The following is a 27,450-nucleotide window of genomic DNA, read 5'->3' on the forward strand; positions in this document are numbered from 1 at the left end:
TAAGATTCTTCATTTTTAAAATGAGATGGAAGAAGAAACTCTTATTAAGTCTCTGGTCCTTTCCTTTTATAAAGGTATGGATTTACAATGCTGTTAAATTTGCAAAACAAGACAATCCTTCATGGGCATAACTTTAAGCCAAATGCACTGAAAAGATAGGACAGCATAAAAGTGGCAAAGATTTCCTCAAAACTAAAGGATGCAAAGGATAAGTTTCCTTCTCTTCCATCTCTGTCTGTCTCTCTGTTTCTCTTTCTCCATCTCTCTCTCTCTCTCTCTCTCTCTCTCTCTCTCTCTCTCTCTTTCTCTCTCTCTCTCTCTCTCACACACACACACACACACACATGCCTGACCAAAAAAAAAAATTCCCTCAACTGTCTTTGAGAAATACAAACATCTTTCTGTTTAAAAATGGATTCTGGTGACTAAATTCAAATGACCTTATTTCTGAGAAGCCAACATGGAATGGAGAACTAGTTGTTCCTTTCAGAAGCTCAGGGCAGTGGGAAAATCTATGAAGGATCAGTTCCCCATGATTATTATTACCAGAGATGAAAATGGCAGAACAGGGTTGCTCTCAATCTTCATTATTTCTCATGAGATGGCTCTGTGAGATACTGAGATGTTGAAAAGGTTACAGCCTGGGAACTGCAGTCAGATGTCCTATGTGCAAATCCTGCTTCAAGATACCTATTAGCTATGTAAAGTCATATATCACAAGTCAAGATACCAATTAGCTAAAGCAAGTCACCTAACCTGTGCCTATTCAGTTTCCTCATCTGTAAAAGGCAATAATATAATAGCATCTCTCTTCCAGGCTTACTTTGAGAATATAATGAGATAATATTTGTGATCTGTGAACCTTCAAGCCTTAAATATCAAGAAAGGATGATGGTGGTAGTGATGCAAAGCTGGTTGACTGCATGGTCCTTGGCTGCATGCCCCAAACCCTTTCTTTTCCCACAAACCTTTTCCACAATTTTCCTTTTATTTATTCTTTATTTATTTTCTTTATTCACCATCCTCAGAGCTATTTTCTACTTTTTCATCTTCCTTGTTCCCATGTCTGATCTGGTTGAGTATACCTCAACTACATCAGTTTCTTCTTCCTCTTCCTCCTCCTCCTCCTCTTCTCTCTCTCTCTCTCTCTCTTTTTTTTTTTTGGCTGAGGCAATTGGGGTTAAGTGACTTGCCCAGGGTCAAGACAAGATTTGAACTCAGCTTTTCCTGGTGGTCTATCCACTGCGGCACCTAGATGCCCCTTCATTTATAACTTCTTGTATATAGCTCCCTCTTCCCTCTACTTGCAGTACCTGGTTCTGCTCCTCAGGGCTTCTCCAATAACCTCTCTGTAGATTCCCCTCTCATGACGACTTACTCCACAATGCAGCCAAAACTGCCTCTAGAATAAGCCCAGTACTGTTTATCATTTAACATCATTCCCAACTTGGTTCCAGTTAATTTGTCTATATTTTCTAGAATTTCATGACTCCCACTCATTTGGTCCTCCCTGCCGAAACGACCTTCATCATCTTCACTAACATAATATTCTGTCCTTCACGCCTGGACCTTGGCCAGCTTTCCCTCCTATTCTTCCAAAATTCCAAGCTAGTTTCAAGACTCAGCTCAGATTTCACCTTCTACAGGAAACATATTTTGATTCCCCACCATCACCAGTTGCTGGTGCCCACCCCATCCTAATTCTAGGAAATTACTTTTCATATATTTAGCTTTTAATTATCTATGTTCTATACCTTCTTCCTTACTCCTCTTTCCCTTGAAAAAGATGAAAGATCCATGATCACTGGGAGAATTTTGTATCACTAACATAGAGTGGGTGCTTAATAAGTATCTATTGAATTACTGTATGAGTAAATATATCTCCAGAGTGGCTACATATAAGTCAACTAGTAATCAGCATTAAAAAGGCAAAGAATATGAATCTATGTACTTCATAGCATATCACACATAGTTCTTGGGGTCACCTCGGGAGACCTGACCTGGAGTTCTGTCTCTCTGCTCACCTTGTCTAAAAGCTTCAGCCACAGGAAAAAAAAAATGCTATCCATGTTTTCTAGCGTAGCTTTCACAATCTGAGAATGTGAGATTTCCATCGTTTAGGAAACAGAGAGATGATGTTATTCGCAGGTTAGACCTTTTTTCAGGGGCACTAATGGATGCCTGACACCATGGAAATGGGATTCACACCAGATGTCTCACAAGAGTCATTAACATCAATGAAAATAAAAATCCTTCATGATTCTCTTTTTCAGAGCAGCTAAAACTATTTTCAAACTCAATTACTCAGCAGGCTTCCCCTCCATGCAAAAAATATTAAAATTAAAGCACAAATAAATTCACTTAGGAAACCTATTGAAAGTTAATTAGAAAAGCTTCTGAAAATAACCACAAAAGTACAAACACTGTATAACATAATAAAGGGAAATTGTATTGCCTGAAAAAAATTTTTTTAAAGAAGTCTTTCATTAGTATACTGGACCAGCTCTACAAGCTCTTTACAACGTAACTCCGTTTCCTCATCAAAAAAATGAGGCTAGAATTTGTGCTGGCTACTTAATAAACCAGGAGTAGGAAAAACATATTTAAATATACATTTAAGTTATTATCTCATATTTCTCCCATTTTTATTACACTTACACAACTGTTTAAATCGATTATTGTATTTTAGTCCTTTTCTAAACATTACACAAACATTTACCTGAAGGTCATATCATATTAGAACAGAGGGGATACACACACACACACATACACACACACACACACACACACACACACACAGATCCTTTATCTGCATTTTATATAAATTTAAAATACCATAATATTCCATGACACATACAAACTCATGGAAAATGTATAGTTACTATTTGTAAGGGTGTATTGAAGTTTGCATCTGAAATGACACCATCCAACTAAAACCCAGGTAACATCTGAAACTTTTACCAAGGAGGAAATTGGCTCCCAATATTAATTAACTGAGCATGTACAAAATACCACATATCTAGAAGCCGCTTTACAAAATACATTTTTAATTTAAAAAAAAAAAAAAAAACTCCTCAAAAGAGCCAAATGACTGTATTGTTCAAGATCTGCTTTATCTCAAAAAGTATAACCAGGCACATTTTAAATAGTGCAGCACCACCTAGAGGTGATTTGTGTTTTTCAAAAAAATCAAAAGTTTCACTGCCTTCTTTGTACCATTCATGAAGACTGGGTAGGGTTTGGTGGTCTTGAAGGTGGGGTGAAAATGAAAGCATCAAAGAAAATGACAAACTTCATCTCATGCATCTTTGGAAAAAGCTCTGAATTAATTAAAATTAATTTTCAGTAATTTTATTTTAATTATTTATTATTATTTTATTATATTTACCATTTACTCTTGAAAGAAAACTGTGTATGAGATTTTTCATATTGGTACCTTAAAAAAAGGGTGACACACACACACAGTGACCGACAGAGAAAATGCTAAAACGAGAGAGCTAGAAGGAAACAACTTATAGGCTATTTTGATTTACAAAGAAAGGTATTAAAGGGCATTTAAAAAAGAGAAACAAACAACTGTCAACTAAAAAAGCCTGCATCAATGATCAACTATGAAAGACTTGATTCTTCTCAATGGTTCAGTGATCAAAGGCAATCCCAATAGACTTTGGATAGAAAATGTCATCTACATCCAGGAAAAAAACTACAGAGACTGAATGTAAATCAACTCTTTTTTGGGTTTTGTTCATTTTATTCACTTTTTTTTTATCCCTCTCCTCTGCTTCTTCCCTTTTGTCCTGATTTCTCTCCCAATGATTCATAAAGCAGTGTGTATTAAACCTAAATAAACAAAATTAAAATTAAAATATTCATAGATCCCCCCCAAAAAAGAAAGAAAGAAAAAGAAAGCCTACATCAAAGAGAGGAATAATGTACCAATAAACAGGTAGGTACTCCATGACATATACAGAGCACTTGAGAGTTAATTTCAGAGAGGAAGGTGCTATCTCCCTTGTGAGAGAGGTATGTGAACAGAATGGCATATCTATATCTATCTATCTAGATACAGAACTATAAACTTTAGTAACTTAAAAGTATATAAAGACTTTTGGAATTGTGTGTGTGTGTGTGTGTATGTGTACGTGTCCATATGCAGACATAGTATGTGTGTCTAAGTGCAGTTTTATTTAGGTACTACATGAGGGAAGAAGTGAACATGTAGATGCATATAAATACAAAGAGATACATAAGTACACTCATATGTAAATACACAGACAAATCATAATACATAGGGACATATATTAATATTATTTATTTATTTAAATTTATTTTTAATTAATTATTTAATTTTTTTGCTGAGGTACTGGGGTTAAGTGACTTGCCCAGGGTCACACAGCTAGGACATGTTAAGCGTCTGAGACCAGATTTGAACTCCTCACTTCCAGGCTGGTGCTCTATCTACTTGCACCACCTAGCTGCCCCAATATGTGTATAATTTATAACATGTAAAAGGACATTTTCTTACTAGCTATTCCCTATGTTAATGACATCACATTTCCAATTACAATAAACTTTATAGCTAAAGTTCCATAACATACCTGGGAGACAAGTAGTAAAGGTGTAATGGGGGTGAAGAGGTCCCATACCAGGTTCCCACATCTTTTCTGACTTGAACATATTTCTTGGGAATTATGTCACAACAGTGAAAAGACTTGATAGGATACAACAAACTCTGGATGGTTCCCTCCCTGCTTCAGCTGCATCCTTTAAAAAGTTGAGTCAGCACATGATTCATCTCCAAGGGGGATCAGAAGCTCTCCCTCCCTCGCCTACCACTTCACAAATAACAACTATTCTTACTCAGGGCATGCAACCTGTCGGTAGAGATAACTGCGTTTGAAACCTAATTGCTCTAATATTTGCTTGGCTGGGCAATGGTGACTGAGCTTCAACCCACAATGAACAAGCTTGACTTTGGAGGAAACCTTGTGAGACTGACAATTCAGGAGATCCCCAGGTTATCCAATTTTCTAGAAGAATGTCAGTTACTGCTTCCTGTTTAAATCTTCCTGTCATTGCCCCTTTGTAGTTTCTATGAGTAAAAAACATCAATCATAAGAGAGGAAGAAAAGTTCATTTATGCTTATCTATGTTATATTTTGGGCATCTTTCCCCTTTCTCTCTTTGAGGAGTCAAACCTAAACTGTGAATAATTCTCCAAAGCCCCAGAGATTGTAGGAACTGAACCTAATCACTGCCCTTTGAATCACATAGCTGGTATTGTTTCTGAGGAAGGATTTGATCCCCCTTACGGCCTTTCCCTGACACTTCCTCTTCCACATCAACCACAGTTATACAAGTGAAGTTATGTATTTCTTTTATCTAAACTTAAAAAGCTATAGATTTTTGTTTTGTTTTAAGGTAACTGATTATCTTGTCTTCCCGATCTTGCCACCCTTTTTATATTACTTGTAGAAATTCTACTCGTTGTCGTGTACCGATTTCTTGTATGAATTGCTGCCGACTGTTTGGCAGTCTGTTTGAAGTTATACTTCTTTAACTTCAGCCTTCCCTGGATTAGTACTATTTTTGTCTGGTAGAACATTTTCTCAATTTTTAGAGTAACTTGTGTAATACTGATATTGTTTATATAAAATTTGATAGAATTCTACTGTCAATAACTAACTTCAAGGACTTTTTTTTTTTTTTCATTCCATCTTACTGGTTTTTTTTCCTTTCCATTCTTTTTGAGAATGGATTATATATGATCTCAATTTGGCCTTCTCTTGGTTTGGTTATTTTAAAATTTTGGAGATTTCTTCTGGTTTGATTGTAATTTCACCTTGTATATTGACAATTTAGTTGATTTCTTTTCTGCCAAGTCAGGTTGGCTAAAGGTGTTTGTGTTTTAAAGCCTTTTCTAAGCAAACAGGACCTCAAAGAAAGAATATGAGAAGACAAATTCTCCAGTTCTCTGCCTCCATGGTAGTTGTTTCAGGGATATGCAATACTGCATTATGTATTTTTTTTTCTTTTTTCAAGATTAGATCTCACAGGCTCAAAGTACAGAGGCTATCTATGGAAACTTTTACCTGCTTCAATTTGCCAAACTGGAATGATTCATCCCTCCTTAAGAGAGTCTGGTGGTCTTCTTCTACCAGAGGTATGCCATATTGGTGAAGGACTAAACTCATTTATCATATTGGCTTTTGCTCTCCTGCAGCTCCAAATTCAAGTGGTACATCGGTCTCAATCTCCCCAGAATCACAGACAATGTGTATGTACCATCTTGCTTGGAACTTTGTATTATTTTCAGAATTTTTCAAAATCAGTTTAGATGATTATTTTCTTCTTCTCCCTATGCAATGACACCCCCCCCTTTTTTTTTTTAATTCTTGACATAGGAGAAGGTTATCTGGAATGGGTAGCTAATTGGCAAAGCAGATAGAATTCAGGGCTCAGGCATGAAAGATTTTTCTTGAATTAAACTCTGTCCTGTGACATTAATTAGCAGTATGACCCTGTGCAAGTCACTTAACCTGGTTTTCCTCAATTTCCCCACTTTTAAAACGAGCTGGAGAAGTAAAAAGGCAAAACTATACCAGTATGTTTGTCAAGAAAACTCCAAAAAGTCACAAAGAAGCAGCCACAATGGAAACCACTAAACAATAACAGCATCTTGACTCCACCATAAACAATGACCTCTGAGGTGCAGGGAAGGAAAGATTACGGGGGAAAATTCAAGCTCTTAATTAATTGAAAGCATTAATTATGCTGAGAAAGAATTAAAGAACCAAAAAAAGGTTTGTGCTTCTCTTAGGATTCAGAAAAGATTCTCACTTGCTGTTCTGAAGACCTGAGAACATCAAGAAGATGGGTACCTCCTGGGCACTTTCTATGGCAGCCTGCAGACAACAGTCACATGTCTGATAACTTTATCCAGCAAGCTGTGATTAAAGATATCTGGAGTCACCACAGGATTTATTGGAAGTCTTTCCTTGTAATAACAGGACAAACTATTGTAAACAATTTTCTCAAAGAAAAAGGATCTTGGATATATATACATATACATATATATACATATACATACACACACACACACACACACACACACACACACACACCACTGAATTAATGCATTTTTTTTAAAACCATAGCTAATGGTAAGGCTAGGAATTCTGACTTTCCTAATGATCTCCTTTGAGATCATTAATAAAATTCCACATATTACTGAGAATATAAGTTTCTTGAATCACAAAGGTGATGATTGATCCCAGAACAAGGATAATATCATTTCACCCCTGTCCATTGTCCTTTTAGAAGTGGTAATATGAGATTATAATCCATTTAACCTGCAACTTTCTCATCCCACAGGAACCAGCATCATGCTGAGTCCTGCCAAATGTGATGTGCTTAAAATCACACAAGGGGCCTGCATGATTGTGGTTCAGAATGGTAAGATTTATTAAAGCTCCCAACATCATGAAGCTCAGTAGGAGATAGCTGAATGAATACTAGTTCAGGATTGAGGGTAAGAAAATTAAGGGTTGTCAAGAATGACATTTGAAGACTGACTTGAAAAAAAGGATCCAGATCATCAATGATACAGATTTATAGATAGAAAAATCCTGGGAGGTCATTCCCTCATTTTACTGAAGACAACAATAAAATCTGCTATGATGACAGATATTATCAGAAGAGCCCAAAAGAGCAATATGTCCTATAGAATTCCCAGAGCTATAACGTTGTTGTTGTTGTTTTATTAAAGCTTTTTATTTACAAATCATATGCATGGGTAATTTTTCCAACATTGACCCTTGCATAACCCTTTGTTCCAAATTTTCCCTTCCTTCCCTCCACCCCCTCCCCTAGCTGGCAGGTAGTCCAATACATGTTAAATATGTTAAAATACATGTTATATCCAATATATGTATACATATGTGTACAGTTACCTTATTGCACAAGAAAAATCAAATCAAGAAGGAAGAAAAAGAAAACAAAATGCAAGCAAATAGCAACAAAGGGTGAGAATACTATGTTGTTTCCATACTCTGTTCCCACAGTTCTCTCTCTGGGTGTAGATGGCCCTCTTCATCACTGAAGAAGTGAAACTGGTTTGAATCATTTCATTGTTGAGGAGAGCTACATCCTTCAGAATTGATCATTATATAGTCTTGTAGTTGCCATGTATAAGGATCTCCTAGTTCTGTTCATTTCACTCAGCATCAGATCATATAGGTCTCTCCAAGCCCCAGAGCAATAATGTTAAATTCATCAGCAAACTTTTCTTTTGAAAACTTGACTTTAATCTTCATAGTCCATAGAAATTTACATAATTTTAAAGCCAAAACGCATTGCCACTATGTGACCATAGCCAAATCACTTGAACTCTGTCTTAAGTTTCTTCATCTGTAAGATGAGGATAGTAACAGTACCTATCACCCCCAATTGTTGTGAGGAAAATATAATAATTATAAAGAACTTAAACATGGTGTCTTGCACACAGTAGGCACTATCTAAATGGCAGTTATTATTATTATTATTATTATCATTGTTCTGAATATAATCTAGCTGTGACAATCCTCCCATTTGAGCCCTGTAACCTCAAGGTCCAGTGCTGTACCAAAGAGAGGCAGAAGTTATATGACTTGATTTTATACGTCTAATGAATTTAGTGTACTTTAGCTATAAAATGGCATGGTAGCAATTGTAAGGGGAAAAAAGGGGCTGTTTCAAATGACCTTTTATCATCACTGAAAGATTTTAGGTTATATTATCACAAACTAATGAGTGATCTAACAAAATAGAAAACAAGTCTCTTATACCAGTGTCTTTACTAGAATCTTTAAAATTGGATAATGTTCTATTGAAAAACATAAAGGATTACAAAGGTCTCTATTGATACTACCAAGTTCGCTGACCATCATTTCTATGGCTTAATTTAAAAAAAAAAATTATTTAAATGTTCTCTAAGCTATTTTAACAATGAAAATTGCAAATAAGACTGTTATAAAGTCAGAAATACTCTTATAACCACATTTTATTTTTATTAAAATTTTCTTAAATCTGCCAACATCAATTAATGCTTATTCGATACCTGTGGAGGAGAGAAGTCAAAGCACTTTTGGACCACTTTCTCTTCTAATTCTTGATGTGTAGATAATATATCTGGACTGTTAGAAGAAGCAGTTTGGGTCAAGAATGAAATTAGCTAATTCTAATGAACAGCCATTTAGAAGCACTCACTGCAAAGCTTTTTCAGCCCAGCAGATGAACACTCCTGTGAACAATTGGATATGCTTGGAAGGAGTTGGTCTAATAACTATTCAGCAAAAATCTCTAATGGATGCTTCCTGGTTGCTTGGATAAAGTGCTTCTCTGTTACAACTTGGTAGAGACTGTTAGACCTAATCCCTTGAGAAAGGCAGGAGCCCACCCAAATTGGATTTCATTTTCGATGACTTTAGCCTCTCTTCAAGGAAAGGATGATCTGAGCCCTAATCTGAATGCCTTCTGTCCTCCCTAATGATGGAGCCACTAATCTTCCCTTAGCACCAGGGGACTACTGGGTATAAAATTCACACTCAAAAAATCTTTCTGTATGAAGAATGCATTTATTTTAAATGAGGCATGTTTGCCTCCATGACTGCCGAACACCCAAAGAGCTGGTTCAAGAAGAGAAGAAATCACTAAAAGGATCCCAGGGATACAGAACAGCATGAACACAATAGGCATGGGTTTATGCAAAGAAAATATGAATGTAAGTCTCTGTGAATTCAGCTGCTGCTTTTGACTTCTAACAGAGCTCAGTCATGGGGAGGAGCAGGAATATTTGTGATGGGCTGCCCTGAGCTATTAAGTTTTTTTTTTTTTTTTAAACCAGTTCCCCTGTTGGGAAAGTATGTGCAGCCTGGGAGCCATGGCAACTCAAGGCTGTACCATGTCTGTTATTTTAACCCAGGGTGGAGAAAACACCTCCACTGGCCTGAGCACCAATCAAGTCATCTGTCTAGAGCAGGGGAAGGAAAGAATCCTTGCTTTGAGGAATAGAGTAATCAAAGGTAATAGAGAACATGTCACAAAAGGAGCACCAAAGCAGGACTTCAAGGATAAGAGGAGAAAGAAAAAGAAGAAGATGATGAAAAAGAGAACGAAGAGGATGAGGAGGAACAAAAGGATAAGGAGGATAAAAAGATTAGGAGGAAAAGAAGAGGAGGAGAAAGAAGAGAAGTAAGAGGAGGAAAAGGAAGAAGAAGAGAGAAGAGGAAGAGGAACGAGAAGGAAAAAAAGAGGAGGAATATGAAGAAGAAAAGAAGAAGAAAGAGAAAGGAGAGGAAAATAAGATGTTAGAGAAAGTCAAAAATGATGCTTCAATACTGATTGTCCAATTAATTTCATTCTGATAGTAATATAGGCAAGACAACAACACTGGCTGATTTGGGAAATGTGCAACATAGCTTTTCTTTTTTTTTTTTTTTAAATGAACACATACCTGTGCTCTGTAGTACCCCTCCCCCCCTTAATAACAGAAGTGTGGCAATATTATAGTGTTACAATAGGTTGTTTTATTTCCAGGAACATGAAAAGTAAATGAGGAAAGAAATGAAACCAGAGATGACTACAGATTTATGAGAGAGTATCTTCACTATAGATTTAAACTCCAGAAACATAAAATATCTGTTCTTTGAAGAAGGAATAACTCCAAAGATGACATTTTCTAAGAAGAAACTGTGATCTCCAAGGTTAATTTAATTTCTTAAGTATATGATCTACAGATGGTGACATAACTGAATAGATACAAGACTCAATAGATCTGAGTCATGAAAACCTGGATTCAAGACTGGCCTCTGATCTTGGAAAAGCCACTTAATCTCATGGTGCCTGAGGTAATTCTTTAAGATCTGAAACTGCAGAGAAAATGGAAACCTGCTTTGGTGGAGAAAATGAGCTCAGCGGGGAGTTCCCTATATCAATGAAATCATGTCTTGTCGCTGACCCATAAGTCCTCTTGCAAAAGTCATGTAGGTATATTCCTTACTCCCATTATGGGAACTTTAGTTTTTCTTACTAATTCTTCTCCTGATTGGTTGGTTGGTATGGCCTTGAGTACACCATGGCACTTCTCTCCCTTTAAGATTGCTTAACTGTAAAATGAGAGGGTGGGGCTAGGAGACCGTATTGTCCCATCCAACATGAAGTCGCACAATTTTCTGGCTGTGGACCATAGACATTCTAACATGAATTACTTCTTTCCACCAGAAGTACATTTGAATGAGCCTTGCTAAGGGTACAGAAGCACTGATGATGGGGAAAGAAGGTTGGTCATGTTGGGCATGGGCCACTCTAAGGCACTGGGTAGAACTGAGGGGTAAAAGTAGGGGATAGGGAGAAATGTGAAGTCACTTGAGTGCAGGACCTGAGGAGAACAGGAAGATGTGAATTTAATAGTTGGGCTATTATTTTAGATAGAATAAAATTTTTGTATACTGGAGGACATCATTTATAGCACTATAACTATGGGGAAATGAGTTCCTAGTTGCAAACAAACTTTTGGAACATGATACTTTGGGGAATACCTATATAGTGAATAGTAACAATCATGACCTTTCTAAATCTGTAGGACAGAATGATGCTAAGTTTAAGTAATTGCAGGCTGGCTCCTCAATAAGATTATAAGGCGTCCAAGGTGGAAAGAGAAGATGGCTGGGAAGATGGGTGAATGATATTTTTCTTAAGTTTATGTATCAAGAAGGCAGTGCCAGAAGCAAGATTGTATCGAGAGCTTCCTGACCACAAATGCAGCCTACTAAGCAGCCCAGCAGACAAAACTGGGTTCAGAATTGAGTCCCATTTCCAGAAATGTAGGATTTTCAACAAGCCTTGTAACCTTCATTTTTTATGAAATGAAATGATGATAATGCTACTTTATCTGCCCTCACACAATGGTTTTATTTAGAAAACAGTGTTCTGTACCCCACAAAGCCCCCCAAGAATGAGGGCTACCACATCAGGTACTCTAAAATATTTCAGAGTGTTTTATAACAACTCAGGAATAAAAAAAACACTTTGAAAAAAAAGAAACACTTTTTTTTAAGTCACTTATACTATAATGAAAAGATATGCAAAACAAGAGTGCTTCCAAATAACAGCTTCCTCTTCTGTCTTCCACAAAAGGCTCTGCGCAATGCAATTTGAGCCTGCGAGAAAAGGAAGGAAATGTGTATTCATTTAGTGTCTACTGTACAACTATTATCTCATGGATCCTCATAACAATCCTTGGGAGGTGGCTGCTATTGTGATCCCCATTTTATAGATGAAGAAATTGAGGCAGAAAGGGGTAAAATAACTTGCTCAGGTTTATACAGTTAGTAAGTATTTGGGGCTGAATTTGAATTTTAGTCTTCCCTAGTGGTGGAGACAGAAAAGTAGATATATTTTGATGTCAACAGTATTTTTCCCTTTAACATACTGAATGTGAAATCATGTATGTAACAAAAAGGATACTTTTTACTAGGGATAATTTTTATATGAAAATGGGATTAACTTCACCTGTTTTACTCCAAAATTACCCCACTGATCTCCTTTTATTATGTGTCTAATTAAAATCCTGGTCTTCAATATTTAAATATTTGAAGTCCATGCAGAGGAAGGTTTTCAACACTAGGCCAGTCATTTTACCAATCTAGGCAACTTCACTTTCAAGAAGAAAATTCTCTGCCTTTTGCAAATATTATCTCTTTTGACCTGAAAAGATAGGTACTGTTATGATTCTCATTTTACAACCGAACAGACTGAGGTAGGCAATGCTTAAGTGACTTGTCCAAGGTCACAAAGTCAGTAGGTTTCAGAGGCCACATTTATTTCCTCCATCCAGGCCCAGTACCAAATCCGCCAAATTTAGAATTTAGGAAATCTGTTTAAAATGACTCCAAGCTCCAATACACAATCAAACTAGTTTGGGAAATGCCGAGTTAAAAGAGACATTTAGGCTTTGTTTGAGAATCAAACAGCCTCTTCTCAAAAGACTATTATTTTGTTTAGATCAAGTCAAAATGAACGCTTCTACTGGTAGAATCTAAAGATTCAGCAGCTTAGAAAAATGACCATTTAGCCATTTTGAGTAGTTGAGCTTCCAGATAACAAAACTATCTTTATCTTCAACTAGAATACAATAAGAAGATGCATATCTTTTTAATAAAATATTAAAGTTGTGTTCTTTAAAGTTCTTCCAGTTATAAGTTAGAAGAAAGGAACCATTTGATTTATAATCTGCAATAGGTGTCCTTACTTGAGATCTGTGAACTTGTATTGTTAAAAAGATATCTATTTGGTTAAACTGTATTTCATAAGAGAGAAACTATTTCTTGGTTTTCTCCATTACTTTTAATCTTATCAAGTTATCAAGTTTGATTCTCTGCAAGGAGAGAAGATACACAGGGAAAATTTAAGTTATATAAAAAAGGAAAAAATCATGATAAGATAAAATATTAAATATTTAAAAATAAAATTAAGGAAAAGTAATCTCTGAATTTTCTTTCAGTTGGAATTTAACACAGTATTACCTCACAGTAAGGTGGGAGTTGGATTCCTCAAGTTTCTTTCTCTGCTCTACAGTTTGTCAATTTGACGTCATTGACTTTTTAGTTAATGTTCTAAGTCAATTCATTTCACAAAGTGTTACTTGCTTTACCTACCAGAAGATGGCGATATTTTATCATAATTGTTTTCCAAACGAATTCTTAAAAGAAAAAAAAAAAAAAAACACTTAAAAAACCAAGACGAAACAACTATCAGATTATCTGTCATTTCTTTCTACAGGGGAAAGTCATTATAATGAGGCCAGGGCTGATTTTTTCAAGAAGGAAAGAATACATGACTCATGTATGTGTAAGTAGTATCCAAGTGAGTACCCAAGAAATAAGGGGAAAACCCTAGGTTGGATTCAAATTAAAATCAAGAGAATTTTAGGTCTTAAAACAATGTGACTATTAAAGTTAGAAATAAAGAAAAGAAGAGGGAGTAGAGACTGACTTCATTAGTTTAGGATCCTCCCAGATGACAAAACTCCATCTGTGAGAACAGGTTAGATATTCTCTGCAATTTATAGTTTCTCAGAACATTGTAAGAACTAAGTGATTTGACCAGGATCACATAGCCAAAGTGTATCAGAAGGTGATACTGAACTCAGGTTTCCTGACTGCTAAGCCCACGCTAAATACCACATAGTAAATTATTTGTAATATTTTAGTAAATTACTTCCTAAGGTCTAGTAAACTTTAATATAAACCATTATTTCCTTTTGTACTCCCTTCAAAGAAATATAGTGTAATCAACAAAGGATTATAAAGGGAGTACAGGATATGAGTTTGACTTTAGGAAAGGTTTCTTTTGGCGACCAATCCTACTGATCAGTCAATCAATAAGCACTGTGCTAGGCACAAAGAACACAAAAGAAAAAGCAAAAAAGTTACTTCCTTCAAGCAGGTTTTCACTTTCTTAATCCATAAAAGAGAGTTTGGAATTGATCTCTAACCTCAAACATTCTCTGACCAATGATCTGCCTGCATGAAACTATACAATTAATCATAGCATCTATTTTATCTAGGGTAACAGATTAACACAGAATTCATCTCCTAAGTCAGAATTTTTCAATTCTGCAGCTAGTTTACAATTTTTCATCAAGTTTGGCCCAGCTACCAAACTACAGACAGATAACTGGTTCTACAACTATCACTTGAGGTTGGTCCTTGAGACCAAGGATTGCTTTTTCTGTTTGTCTTCCTGTCCCCAGAAATTTCAAATAAATGCTTATTGAAAGACTAGATGAATGGAAAATATGATTGACATTTGCAACAGATTTCTGGGGATATACTATTTGTATACTTTGATAGTCAATGAAACTGAAGGGAAAACAACAAGCTGTGACAGGATTTTACTCCCCACAGAATACTAATACCCAAAGTACTTGGATCAAGAGATATAGATTAGTATAATTTACCTTCTAACAGACCACAGAATAAGAAGATTCATACCTTTATAAACTATTAATGTTCTTTAAAACTTCTTCCAGCCACAGGTTGGAAGAAAGGAACTGTTTGATTTATAGTGTAGGAAATAGGAGTTCTTAACATGAGGTCTTTGAACTTGTATTATTTTTTAAAAATTTGGTTAAACTATATTTCATTATAACTTTTTTCTTCTGTGGTCTCATGTATTTTATTTCATACATTTTAAAACATTCTGAGAAAGACCTGATAGGTTTGATCAGAATACCAAAGAAATCACACACACACACACACACACACACACACACACACACACACACAAATTAAGAATTCCTGGTCTAAAATAAGATTAAAAAATTACATTAGGTTAAAACTTTTTTTTTAACTATTTCTAATAATAACTTTTAATTTTCAAAATATATGGAAAGATATTCTGCAAGACCTTGCATTCCAAGTTTTTCTTCTTCCCCTTCCCCCACTCTCTCTCCTAAAAAGCAAGCAATCCAATTTATGTTGAACATGTACAATTCTATACATATTTCCACATTTAACAAGCTGCACAAGAAAAATCAGATCAAAAAGGAAAAAAAGAGAAAAGAGCAAGTAAACAACAACAAAGGTACATGTTGTGTACTATGTTGTGATCCACTTTCAGTCCTCTTTCTGGCTAGAGATGGCTCTCTCCATCAGTTTCATTGGAATTGACACATCCATCACAGCTGATCATCATACAATTTAGGAAGAAATGTTCTTGACTTCAAATCTAGACTTGGACACTTAGTAGTTGTGTGACCCTTGCCAAGTCATATAATCCTGTCTGCCTCAGTATTCTTATCTGTAAAATAAGTTGGAGAAGGAAATAGTTGCTGTGTACAGTTTTCTCTTGGTTCTACTTACTTCACTTAGTATCAGTTCATGTAATCTTTCCAGTTCTTTTTAAGCTCATCTTACTGATCATTTCTTATAGAACAATATCCCATTACATTCATAGACCATAACTTATTTGGCCATTCTCCTACAGATGGGCAGCCTCCCAGTTTCCAGTTCCTTGTCACCACAAAAAGGGCTGCTACATTTTTGTACATGTGGGTCCCTTTCCCTTTTTTATGATTTCTATGGGTTACAAACTCAGTAGAGACACTGCTGGTTCAAAGGGGGTATGTACTTTTTGATAACTTTTTCGGCATAGTAAAGCCTTCTTGAAAGGAATAACTACTGGAGAAATCTTTCCTATGAAAAATCAGCCAGTACTCCCAAGGATGCCAAAAAGGAAGGAAAGTTAAGGATTTTTTTTTTCACTTGTTTTGAATATGTTTTGAATGTGCCTTCCTTGAAATCTGGAGTAGGAGGAGATGTTAAGATGAGAAAGTGGTGGGTAGTTAGATGATGGGTTACTAGGTAACTTGATGCATAAGTAGAAGTCAGAATCCAGGCTCAGATACTTCTTACCTGTATGACCCTGGACAGGTTACCTCATCCTGTCTGTCTCAGTTCCTTCTCTGTAAAATGAGTTGGAGAAGGAAATGGCAAACCACTCTAGTATCTTTGTCAAGAAAGCCCCAAATGGGGTCAATGACAATTGGACACGACTGAACAACGACGAAGATGATCCTTTCAATATTTTTCACCTTTATTAATCCAAAATAATGTGTACCTATCATTTCTACCGATAGAATGTGAGCTCTCAAACCACAAGAACTGTTTCCTTGTGTCTTTGTAAATGCCCACCTCCAATGCCCTAAGTATTCCTTAGTAAATGCTTGCTGATTATCAATCAGCAATAAAAGCAAATGAATAATCATAGACTCAAAATTCTAGACTTAAAGCACTAAGGCTAAGAGACTAAAGCACTGAGAGCCTCCTAGAATAACTGTTCTATTTTTGAAGTATTTTAATTATTTGGAATGGGGAACCTAGGTGCTACAGTGGATAGAACATTAGGTTAGAAATCAGGAAGAAATGTTCTTGACTTCAAATCTAGACTTGGACACTTAGTAGTTGTGTGACCCTTGCCAAGTCATATAATCCTGTCTGCCTCAGTATTCTTATCTGTAAAATAAGTTGGAGAAGGAAATAACAAACCACTCCAGTATCTTTACTAGGAAAACCCCAAAAGGGGCTGTGAAGAGTTGGACACGATTGAAAAACAGCAACAACAAATTACTGTGAGGCCTTTGATGACATCAAACTTAAATTTTCCTTTTTGAAATGTCCACCTGTTCATTTTTCTTATTACTTCAGCTCTATGGAGCAGGGCTAGACACTAGAAGCTTAAGCCTTTTCCTATCCAACCATAGTTGGGGGAATAGAGAATATTTGATAGTAGACAACATTTCTTTTATGTGGTCTTGTTCAATCTTTAGTGCTTATCAAAACTAAAATAATTACATTATTTACATTAAAATCTAATCTTGAAGAAAAACTGGTAAGTGAAGAAAGGTGTTGGTTTAAGATACAGTCACAATTACTTGGCATAGAGCTACAATGATTTTAACATTAGTGAGATATTGAAGCAATCTAGAAATCCAAGATATTTCCCTATTCTGATGAAAACAAAGTATGCTGGTGAATTAGTCTTAATGCAGAAAAGTCAATAGAGATTGTAGAGGATACCCCACCTATAAATTCAAATAGCAAGAAAGCAGATTGTAATACTTGTAATGAATTGTTTTGCTACTATTGATTATTCAGGGATTTTTCATTACTACAAATGAGAAAAGGAAAAATTTTGTGGTGATGGTGATGGTGATGATGATGATGATGATGATGATGATGATAGCAGCTAATAGTTACATGCCAGGCACAGAGCAAAATACTTCACAAATATTAGCTCATTGAGCCTCAAAACAACCCTGAAAGTAAGAAACTTAACATTACTCCCAGTTTAGAAATGTGGAAACTAAGGCAAACAGGTTAAGTCACTTGCTCAGGATCATAGAGCTTTAAAAGTATTTGAATTTAGGTCTTCCTGATTCCATTGTACCCCCAAGTTGTCTCAGTATATAAAAATTCAGAAATAATAATCCACTGTTATTTTGCAAATATTTCATTTGATCCTGCTATGTGCCAAGCACCTTGCTAAATGATGTACAAAATTTGATGATCATTTGATTCTCCCAACAACCCTGAAAAGTAGGTACTATTACAGAGTTAATTTTATAAGTGAGGAAACTGAGGCCGGCGGGTCTACAGCCAGGAAGTATGTGAGGCTCAATTTGAACTCGGGTTTTCCTGTGCCCCCCCCAGTGCTCTGGCCACTGTGCTATTTACCTAGCTGCCCCCAAACACAGAATAATTTAAAGAGGAAGAGATTTCCAGTAACTGGGAAAGTTGTAATTCAATTGAAAAGTTGTATCAATGCCTAAAAACAGCTCCCTTTTACATAACACCAACTCACGCTTATATAAGGCTTGAGTTATATTTTATTTGTAATCCACCCCTCATCTGAGTCTCACATCTTGCTTAATCTTCTGCCGTGATCAACTGCACTGGGTCACAGCAGAGAAAAGGCAGTAACCAGAATTCCGAAAGCCCTAGGGAGGTCTGGGAAATCAATGCTCTGGAACAAAGCCAAGTTAACTTTTTCTCTAATCCAGTATGGAGTCAATTGTAAGACATGAGGTCACGCTCATAAATAACACAGTGTTCCCTCCGTCCCCCTCCTCGGCCTCCGTGTATCACCTCCCACTGGCAAGAACTTATATACAACCAGGTAGTCAAATGGTCCATATCCTTTCTCCAGTGCTTGAATCTTAGAGACTTTCTGCTGGCAATAACAGGAAAAACAATTTCCCCTTTCACTGCCCCACAGGTGGGACTGTTTGGATAGGCTCAATGATTAACAGAAAGCACTAATCTAGCCAGCTTCAGTGTTGGTCTATCCTTGAAGGCAAATTAATCTCCGAAGGAGATGCAGATAGATCTTGAAACACAGAGTGGATAAAATAATCACATGCAGCCCTGATGGCCCCCATTTCCCTACTTCTCCCATAAAACCTGTGTACCTGCTCTCCCAGGGTTTCTGGGACAAACCTTGGGTCAGGAGAACACCTCATTTCTCTTTATGAGACATAGAGAAAAGAAAGAAATCAAATTGGATAAAATATAAGGTGAAGGGTATCCAAAGAGACCATTTCTTATTATTTTTGGTAATAACAATCTTAGTCCTGAAACCATGAATATTCTTATGATGCTTTAAAACTTTTCTTTCTTTTTTATTAGTACAATCTTGATAAATGTCAACATATCTTTACACAAGAATGAAACAAAACATTGATTTTGTGAAGTTGAATTGCTTTAAATATATGGTCAATTCTTTCAAAAGATCCAATACTGTTCTCCATTTCTCAGACTCGTTTTCAACTTCTTCTTCTTCTTCTTCTTTTTTTTTTTTTTTGATATCACTATTACTATTTTTCATTTGCTTCCTAACTCTTCCCTGATAAAAGCTCTCCCATATGACAAGTAAGCACAGACAAGCAAAACAAATTATAGAAACTTTCAAAAAGACCTCCAACATTGCTTCCAATTCTAAAGAGAAAATTCTAGCAATTTGGGGTTTTCTAGGAGGCCAGGAATGTCACACAAGTCTAGCTAGAGTTATAGCTCTCTTATTACTATTACTATTAATATAAATAATAACAATAGCATCATGTTTGTTTGGCACATTACTTTCCCCTAATAAGTGTAGCAAATAGTGCATATTTTGTGGGTCCAGATTGTTAACTTTGTCAATCAACTGCATTTCTTAAGTACTCATTGTGTACTAAGTACTGTACTGAGTCCTAGGAAAGAAAAAGAAGGAGAAAAATAGCCCTCTTCTATTAATGAGCTTAGCATAATAGGAGAGCCAACATGCAAACCATTATGCGCAGGCAAAACTTTTGCTGTTCATCAGACTCAGTCCTGCCCAACTCTTCATGACTCCATATGGATTTTCTTGGCAAAGATACCCAAGTGGTTTCCTTCTCCAGCTCATCTTACAAATAAGGAAACTGAGGCAAACAAAGTAAAGTGATTTGTCTCGGGTCACACAGCTATTAAGTTCTGAGGCCAGATTCGAACTCAAGAAGTGAGCCTTCTTGACTTTCTGTCCAGCACTCTATCCACTATAGATACCCCCATAAGCAAGATATAGATAAATTTGGAAATAATGAACAGAGGGAAAGCACTGTAATTAAGGATGACAGGGAAAGGCTTCAGTCGGGCAAACCTCTTATTAATACAGATGGAACTTTAAAACAGGGTTTTATCACCTTTTTTTGTGTGTGTCATGGACCTCACACTATGCCCTATCTTGGGCAATCTGGTGAAGCTTATGGGTTTCTTCTCAGAATAATATTTTTAAATGCAGAAAATAAAAGGAATAGAATTACAAAAGGAACACATTATGTTACTGTAATTTCTCACAAGCATGATGATGGGAAGCAACCCAGGGATAATTTCTTTGTGGCAGTCAAGGGGTTAAGATTGGAATGAGCAGGTAGCAGGCTTAGGCAAGAAGTGGCACAGGGCCAAGGATGTCTAATCTGATAACACACCTGCAGGCTTAAGGGGAGCTGGGAGGCTGGTTGATCTATTCCCTTCCTGAGCCCAACATGGCAGGCAATGTGGCAATATCCTAGCAAGGACTTGATTTCTGCTTATGTGCAGACTTGACTTGGTGATGAAGAAAGACACCTTGGGAAAAAAAGCTACTAATCTCACTTTTGTAAAATGTGAAGCATAACAGATTTCTATAACAAATAGATATTTGCTATTGAAATGTTTTTTGGTCATGTGCAACACTCCATGGTGCCATTTGGGGTCTTCTTGGCAAAGATACTATAGTGGTTTGCCACTTGCTTCTCCAGCTTGTTTTACAGATTAGGAAACTGAGGCAAAAAGTGTAAAGTGACTTGCCTGGGATCACATAGCAAGGCTGTATTTGAATTCATGAAGATGAGTTTTTCTGATCTCAGGTCCAGCACTGTATGTTCTATTGCCTTTATCTTAGGGGAAGTTGAATTAAAAGAGAACAGAACTAACCACAAAGACAAGACAAAACCAGCCCATATAGAGAATATCCTAGTGGAGGCTCAGTGGGGTGGTGAGGAGAGAGGTTAGATGGGATGATGGAAGAAGGCAATTATAAGAAATTATAGATCGACTACCCTGTTGCTTTGACGGATTGTTCATGTTATGTAATCATCCAGACTGTGGTTTAATGTTAAAATCACAGAGGGATGTCAGAGGCCACTGAGTTCAGTTTGTTCAGTCTTTACAATTCTTCAACCATCCTTTGCTTAAAAGCCTTCAGTGCCTGGGAATCTTTCCCATCACAATGCTCTTCTCATTCAGAAAAAAATCACAGAATCTTTTTTTTCTCATTTTTTTGGTAAAGCAATCAGACTTAAGTGCAGGGTCAAACAGCTATTTAGTATCTGAGTCCAGATTTGAACTCTGGTCCTCCTGAATCCAGAGCCAGAGCTTTATCCCCTGTGCCACCTAGCTGCCCCTCAAAATCAAAAAAGTGGAACTGAAAGCAGTCTCCCTCAGTGACCCATATCAATCCAAGCTATATTAGAAAAAGAATCACCATCAAATGAGGTGAAATTCATCATTTCCTAAGAAAGCCCAAGATATTCTGAGGTATTTCTAACAGTTAAAAAGTTTTTCCTTATAGCAAACCAAAAATCTACCCTTCACACAACTCTCTCTCTCTCCTGCTGCTCCCTTCCCTAAGAGTCCTAATTTTGTCCTCAAGGGGCCAAGCAAACTCCAACTAATGAGATAAAATGCATAAAGCACTTATTAGCAGACAGTGGGTGCTTAATGAATGCTTGTTCCCTTCCCTTTCCATGAGACAACAACACTTCAACACTTCAAATAAATAAGGACGATTGTCCTCAATTGCTACTCTCTGGGACTGTGTCCTTATCAAAATCAATGTGGCCCCATCAGCACTGAGTAGTTGAGACACCACCATAGATCTTTGACCCATAAATAACCTTCAATGCATCATAAAAGCACTTTGGATTGTTTCTATCATCAAAAAAAAAAATGGAATTTCATCTGCCTTCTTACTGAGCCAAAAATCCTGCATCTAAGCTTTGAATGTACTTTACTTTTGATGGAACTGAATGCTATCTTCTTTGAGAAAGATGAACTATATCCTGTGAGCTCTCTCACAAGAGCTGAGTTTTTGTTTTTGTTTTTTGTAGAATGTTCACTCAATGCAGTTTCCAAAGTATAGGTCGACTCTCTCCTGCTTGTGTTAATTTTGGCTTAACAAGAAAGCACAAGTACACCATCAAACAGCATCCACCATCCATATGTGAAACCATCAGTTACAGAGAAATTCTGAATATTGTTGATAAGTTCACTCGCCTTGGCAGTCTACTTTCCAGGGATGTTCACACTGATAATAAAGTTGACACACACATTGCCAGAGCTAGCTCAGTATGTGGGAAGCTCCAAAGGAAAGTGTAGGAGAGAAGAGGTATTGATTGACTAGCAAACTGAAGGTCCTCAGAGCCATTGTGCTGACCTCATGTTGTATACCTGTGAAACCTGGACAGTCCACCAGCGCCATGCCAGGAAACTGAATAACTTCCATTTGAATTGTCTTAGGAAGATTCTGAAGATCACCTGACACAATAAGATACCAGACACTGAGGTCCTTTCTTGAACTAAACTGCTAAGAATTCAAACTCTGCTGCAAAGAATGCAACTCCATTGGGCTGGCCATATTTGCCAAAAAGACTTTTATACAGAATTCACACAGGACAAGCACTCACATGGTTGTCAGAAAAGGACACTTTCAAGATTTTTCTTAAGAGCTTTAGAACTGGTTGTATGATATGGGGGACACTGGCACACTTGGGCAGTCCCTCATCAGAAAAGGTGCTGTGCTCTATGAGTAAAACATAATGGAAGTAGCTCAGAAGAAATGCCAGATGCCCAAGGTTAGGAAATCCACCCTGAATATTCATAGAGACTTTTGTGTCTAATCTGTGGCAAAGTATTCTGAGCTTGTAGCACTTTGATCCAACTCTTAACACAGTGACAGCATTTTGGTCTCTTCAATAACAAAGGATAACAACCAATTCAAATTGCTACTTTCTAATTGGTATAAAGAAAATCAATCAAATTCTCTACTTATTACCCAACTCTTGTTATCCTTCTGTCTCAGTGGCTGTGGTCATTTCAATCAGTCAAAAATCATATTTATTAAGAGCCGGGAACCTGTGCTAATTAATCACTGGATTTCTATCATATTTCTGGACTCTCACCCATTTCAAAGGCTCACACATAATTGAGAAAGGCTCTTAGGGGATCAGGGAGAGTTCTACTTCTATTAAAATAAGAGAAATGACACGGTTTAGTAGGTAGGAAAATGAGAAACACTTCTGACACATGTCATGTGCATATGTAATAATGAGAATTTTCCAAAAAGGGAGGAACTTTGAATTTGTCCAGATTAAGAGTGTGTGTTTGTGTGTGTGTAGGTGTGGGTGTGTGCATCTTCCCTTGCTCCTTCAATAGATTTTGAATTTGAGGAACAAAAATGGTGAGTTGAAAGAGCAACTGGTCCAAACCTCAGACAAGATTGCAGGTAAAATGATTGGATAAAATGACTGTGAGCATGGGTACTTGTGCCTAGCTAGAAGCTGACACATAAGAAAGAGGATACAAGTATAATGAGGAACCAATCCCCAGCCCTTAAGGAGGAAGAAGTATTTCACTAGGTAATGGCAGATCAACAACTTGGACAACAAAGTTAATGAGGAAGTGAATGATAAGAGTGAAAAGATAAAATTAGAGTGGTTCAAATACTTTTTTAGACATGAATTAATATTAGAGTTTATTTTCCCTTTTGTAACAAGTCTCGCAGCATACCTTTAAATCTAGAAGCAATCAGACACAGGAAAAGATTAATTCTTCCATTAATCAAGTCTTTCATTTATCAGCAATGGGATCTAGAACAAGACAACACTTCACAAACACAAATTTCAGTTTCTTCATCTGTTACAAGATTTGATCAAGGCTAAATTTTTTTCCCCAACTCTACAACCATAACCTGTGATGCTCTTAGAAGGATTCTATCCTCGGTGGACAGGAATGGACAGAAATGTCTAATAATGGTGCAATTTGTTAGAACTTGAAAGAAAACTCAAAAAGATTATCTGATATATGACCTTGAAAAACATTTTTTAAAGAGAAGCATAAACCAGAGTGAAGACAGATACAAATTAAAGACCATCTAGTCTATGCTCTGTTCATTTGACAAATAAGATGCATAATTAGAGTGCACTACAGTCTTAGCTTAGAGGCTAGTCTCCTTATCTCTAAAATAAAAGATGGGGTTCTTTCCTGACACCCCCTGGAGAATAACAGAGGTGGAGGGAGAAGCTACGCCTCCTACATGTGTCCTCTATAATCATACATAATTTCTAACCAAAAAATAAACTGAAAATTTCTTCTAGCAACTGTATGTCCAAACACTTTGCTGCCTAAATGTCCATCCTGCATCACTAGGTAACCCCTTCCTCTGTTGCCATTATTCTCTAGCTCTATTTACACTGGGCTATTTTACTAGTGTTTGGAGGAAGGTGGATCACACTTAACAAATAGAACATTGTCTGAGTGTTTGATCAACATAAATGTCATTGATGCATCACCCCTGTTTTCTACCTTGCAACATATATAGAACTGCAAAGTAAAATCTAGAGCTTTTCTCTTCCTTTAGAATTTAAAATCCAAGAAGGAAGAGTCTAGAATTGGAGGGGTGGGTGATAAAAAAAAAAAAGAGGCAAGTGAACTGGGATCACTCAGAGACCAAAAGAGGCAAGTGGACTGGGATCACTTAGAGACCTCGTCCAAACATTCAGATGCAAGACCACGCTTACGTATGAAACACCTCTCGCTTCTTTTACGGTTTCCTAAAGCCAGTCCCTTAAAAGGCACAGAGTGAAACTTAGTTCGGCAACATTCTGTGAAAGGCAGCCTGGCTATCTTGAGGTTTCTAATCAAAAGAGCTAGTTCCTGATTTTTGTTGGGGCTGGAACCATCAGGACTCGGGCAGCCAGTGAGTATTTTAGTTCAGAGAGAAATGGATTTTAAAGGACTCCATCAAGATTTTCTTAAATGAGAGGTAGCTGATGCCTTCAAAAGAGAAGATTACAGGAGAAAAGTAAGTAAACTAATTATTTCACATAATTTTAAGAGTGTACAAAGCATGACAATGCATATTGGAGAATGGGAAACAACTGAAATGGGCTGCTAGTAGTTATAAAAAGTAGTATTTTATGTCTCTGAAATTTGTTCAGCTGCTTTCTTAATGTTATGTCCATACAATGAATACAAAAGAGCTGCTTTAAAGAGTCAGTGATTGAATCTGGGAAAAAAGATACTACTGCTTTAAGATACATAACGTGGCCCTTGGTCGAAACAGCTATAGGGCTGTTGTTGTTTTCTATATATATACTTTAAACACATATTAATATATATATGTGTGTGTGTATTTTAATACCTAAAGGAAAGTTATGTTAATGACAGCTTAAAAGATCTTTTAAAATACCTAACAATTTATTGCATTTAGATATGCTTTTAATTTTTCTAAACTACTACTTTAAAATTACAAAAACGTGATTAAGACATCAACACTAATTCATTGAGCACAACAGCAAGAGGATGTGATTTAAGGTCAAAGGAACTGAGATCGAATTCCAACTGATTTCTATCATTTGTATGATATTGGGCATGGAATTTGTTTCTCTGGGATTCAGTTTCCTCAGATGTAAAATGGGACATTTGCACCAAATGATCCTTAAGGTTCCTTGGCGCTCTAAAAAAAATCTATGAACCTGACTAGATAAATATGTGTGTGTGTATACACACATACACATATATGCACAAATATACACCCATTTTATACATACACACATATACAGGATTATTCAAAATAAGAATATGTTTGTGCAAATGTATATGCAATGTATATATATATATACATACAACATTTTCTTTGGGTGACAATTTCAAGTGAAATTGGACTCATCAAAGGAAAATTCTAATTCAAAAAAACCATCCCACTTAACTGCAAACATTTTGAGGACCTGGATTTTAAGTTCAGCAAGACTAACTGGTGTGATCACAGGCCAATTATTTCACCTCACAGCTTAGTTTCTCTACCTGCAAAATGGGTAGGCTTGCCTAGATAACCACCAAAATCTAGATATTCAGGCTGAAATCAATGATCCATTTAGGATTATATATTCACATGCTGAGACTCATGAGGAAAGAGAAATCAAGAAGTACAGAGAGGAAAAGACTGTGCCTACAGAGTCCTATCTATAGAATAGATGGGTAAAGCCTGACTTTGGGGTTCCAATCCCCACTTAATATCTCAGTGACCAGATCATTTTTCAGGGCCTCAATTTTCTCATTTGTGAAAGAAAGGGGTTAGATTCTTCATATATCATTTGGCAATAAAATTCTGAGAATCTCCTGAAAACCAAGGCTACCAAATCTAAATTCAGTATTTTATCTGAAACAACTAGCCCCAGAAGACAACATCTTTACCCCATGATAAACACACAGCAAATATAACACAGTATCTGAAGAATAAAGATAGGACCCAGGAAATGGGCTAGAGATTGAGTCCGATTTCATTGGTATGGAGAACTGTGGAGGAAATTCCTTTTATCAATATACTTTTCCTACAATTCTTCTAGAGTTGCCTAGGACAATGGTAGTGAAACTTTATACATACACCTATACATACATACATACATACATACATGTATACATACACATAAACCAAAATTCTTTGGGGAGCGCCTCAATAATTTATAATAGGATATGCAAATCATTGAGGATCTCTCCATAGAATTTTGGTTTATGTGGGTTATATTCATAGATATTCACCATATTAAAATTTAAAAACTAAATTTTGAATCTGAAAGGGTTTCAGAGACCCCCAGGATTCTTTGAACAACACTTTGAAAATCACTGGCAAGCAATAAGAGATTAGGTAACCTGTCCCATACTATTTTGGTATGGGATTTGAAGTATTTCTGATGCCTCTCTGTCTACAGCATGATGAAAAAATGAATTATTTAAAAATATAAAAATACATTCAATTATACTCTTGTTGACTGAATCCCATTCATACCTTTTTTGGTTATAAAATAAAAGAGGCTGAGGCTGTTGTATTTGTTTGTGCACCCCAAGCTCCCAGTGTTCAGAAAATCAAGCAAATGATATGTTTGTATCTATATATATTCAGTTTAATATTATGGCCTTAAGTGCAGAAAAGAAAAAGAAAGGAAGAAACAGACTTAGAAAATGGAAGGTGTGACCAACTTTTCCACCATCCTCTATTTACCAGCTCTGAGGCTCACCTCAATCACTAGCACCACAGTGCCCTTCCTTCATTAGTATGACAATGAGCTGACCCACG

General features: G+C 36.5%; 2 protein-coding genes across 2 annotated transcripts in view; one reads left to right on the forward strand and one right to left on the reverse strand.

The window, feature by feature from the left end:
- The window catches only part of MED12L (mediator complex subunit 12L), a 372,681-nt gene that overhangs the window by 155,251 nt on the left and 189,980 nt on the right, over positions 1–27,450 (reverse strand). The gene's annotated exons all lie outside the window — the stretch shown is intronic.
- The window catches only part of P2RY14 (purinergic receptor P2Y14), a 42,097-nt gene continuing 39,678 nt past the window's right edge, over positions 25,032–27,450 (forward strand). The window contains exon 1 of the mRNA XM_051983273.1: positions 25,032–25,179. The gene's annotated coding sequence lies outside the window, so the exon portion shown is untranslated. The remainder of the gene's footprint in view (positions 25,180–27,450) is intronic.

This window comes from Antechinus flavipes, chromosome 3, assembly GCF_016432865.1.
Source record: "Antechinus flavipes isolate AdamAnt ecotype Samford, QLD, Australia chromosome 3, AdamAnt_v2, whole genome shotgun sequence".
Lineage (NCBI taxonomy): Eukaryota > Metazoa > Chordata > Mammalia > Dasyuromorphia > Dasyuridae > Antechinus > Antechinus flavipes.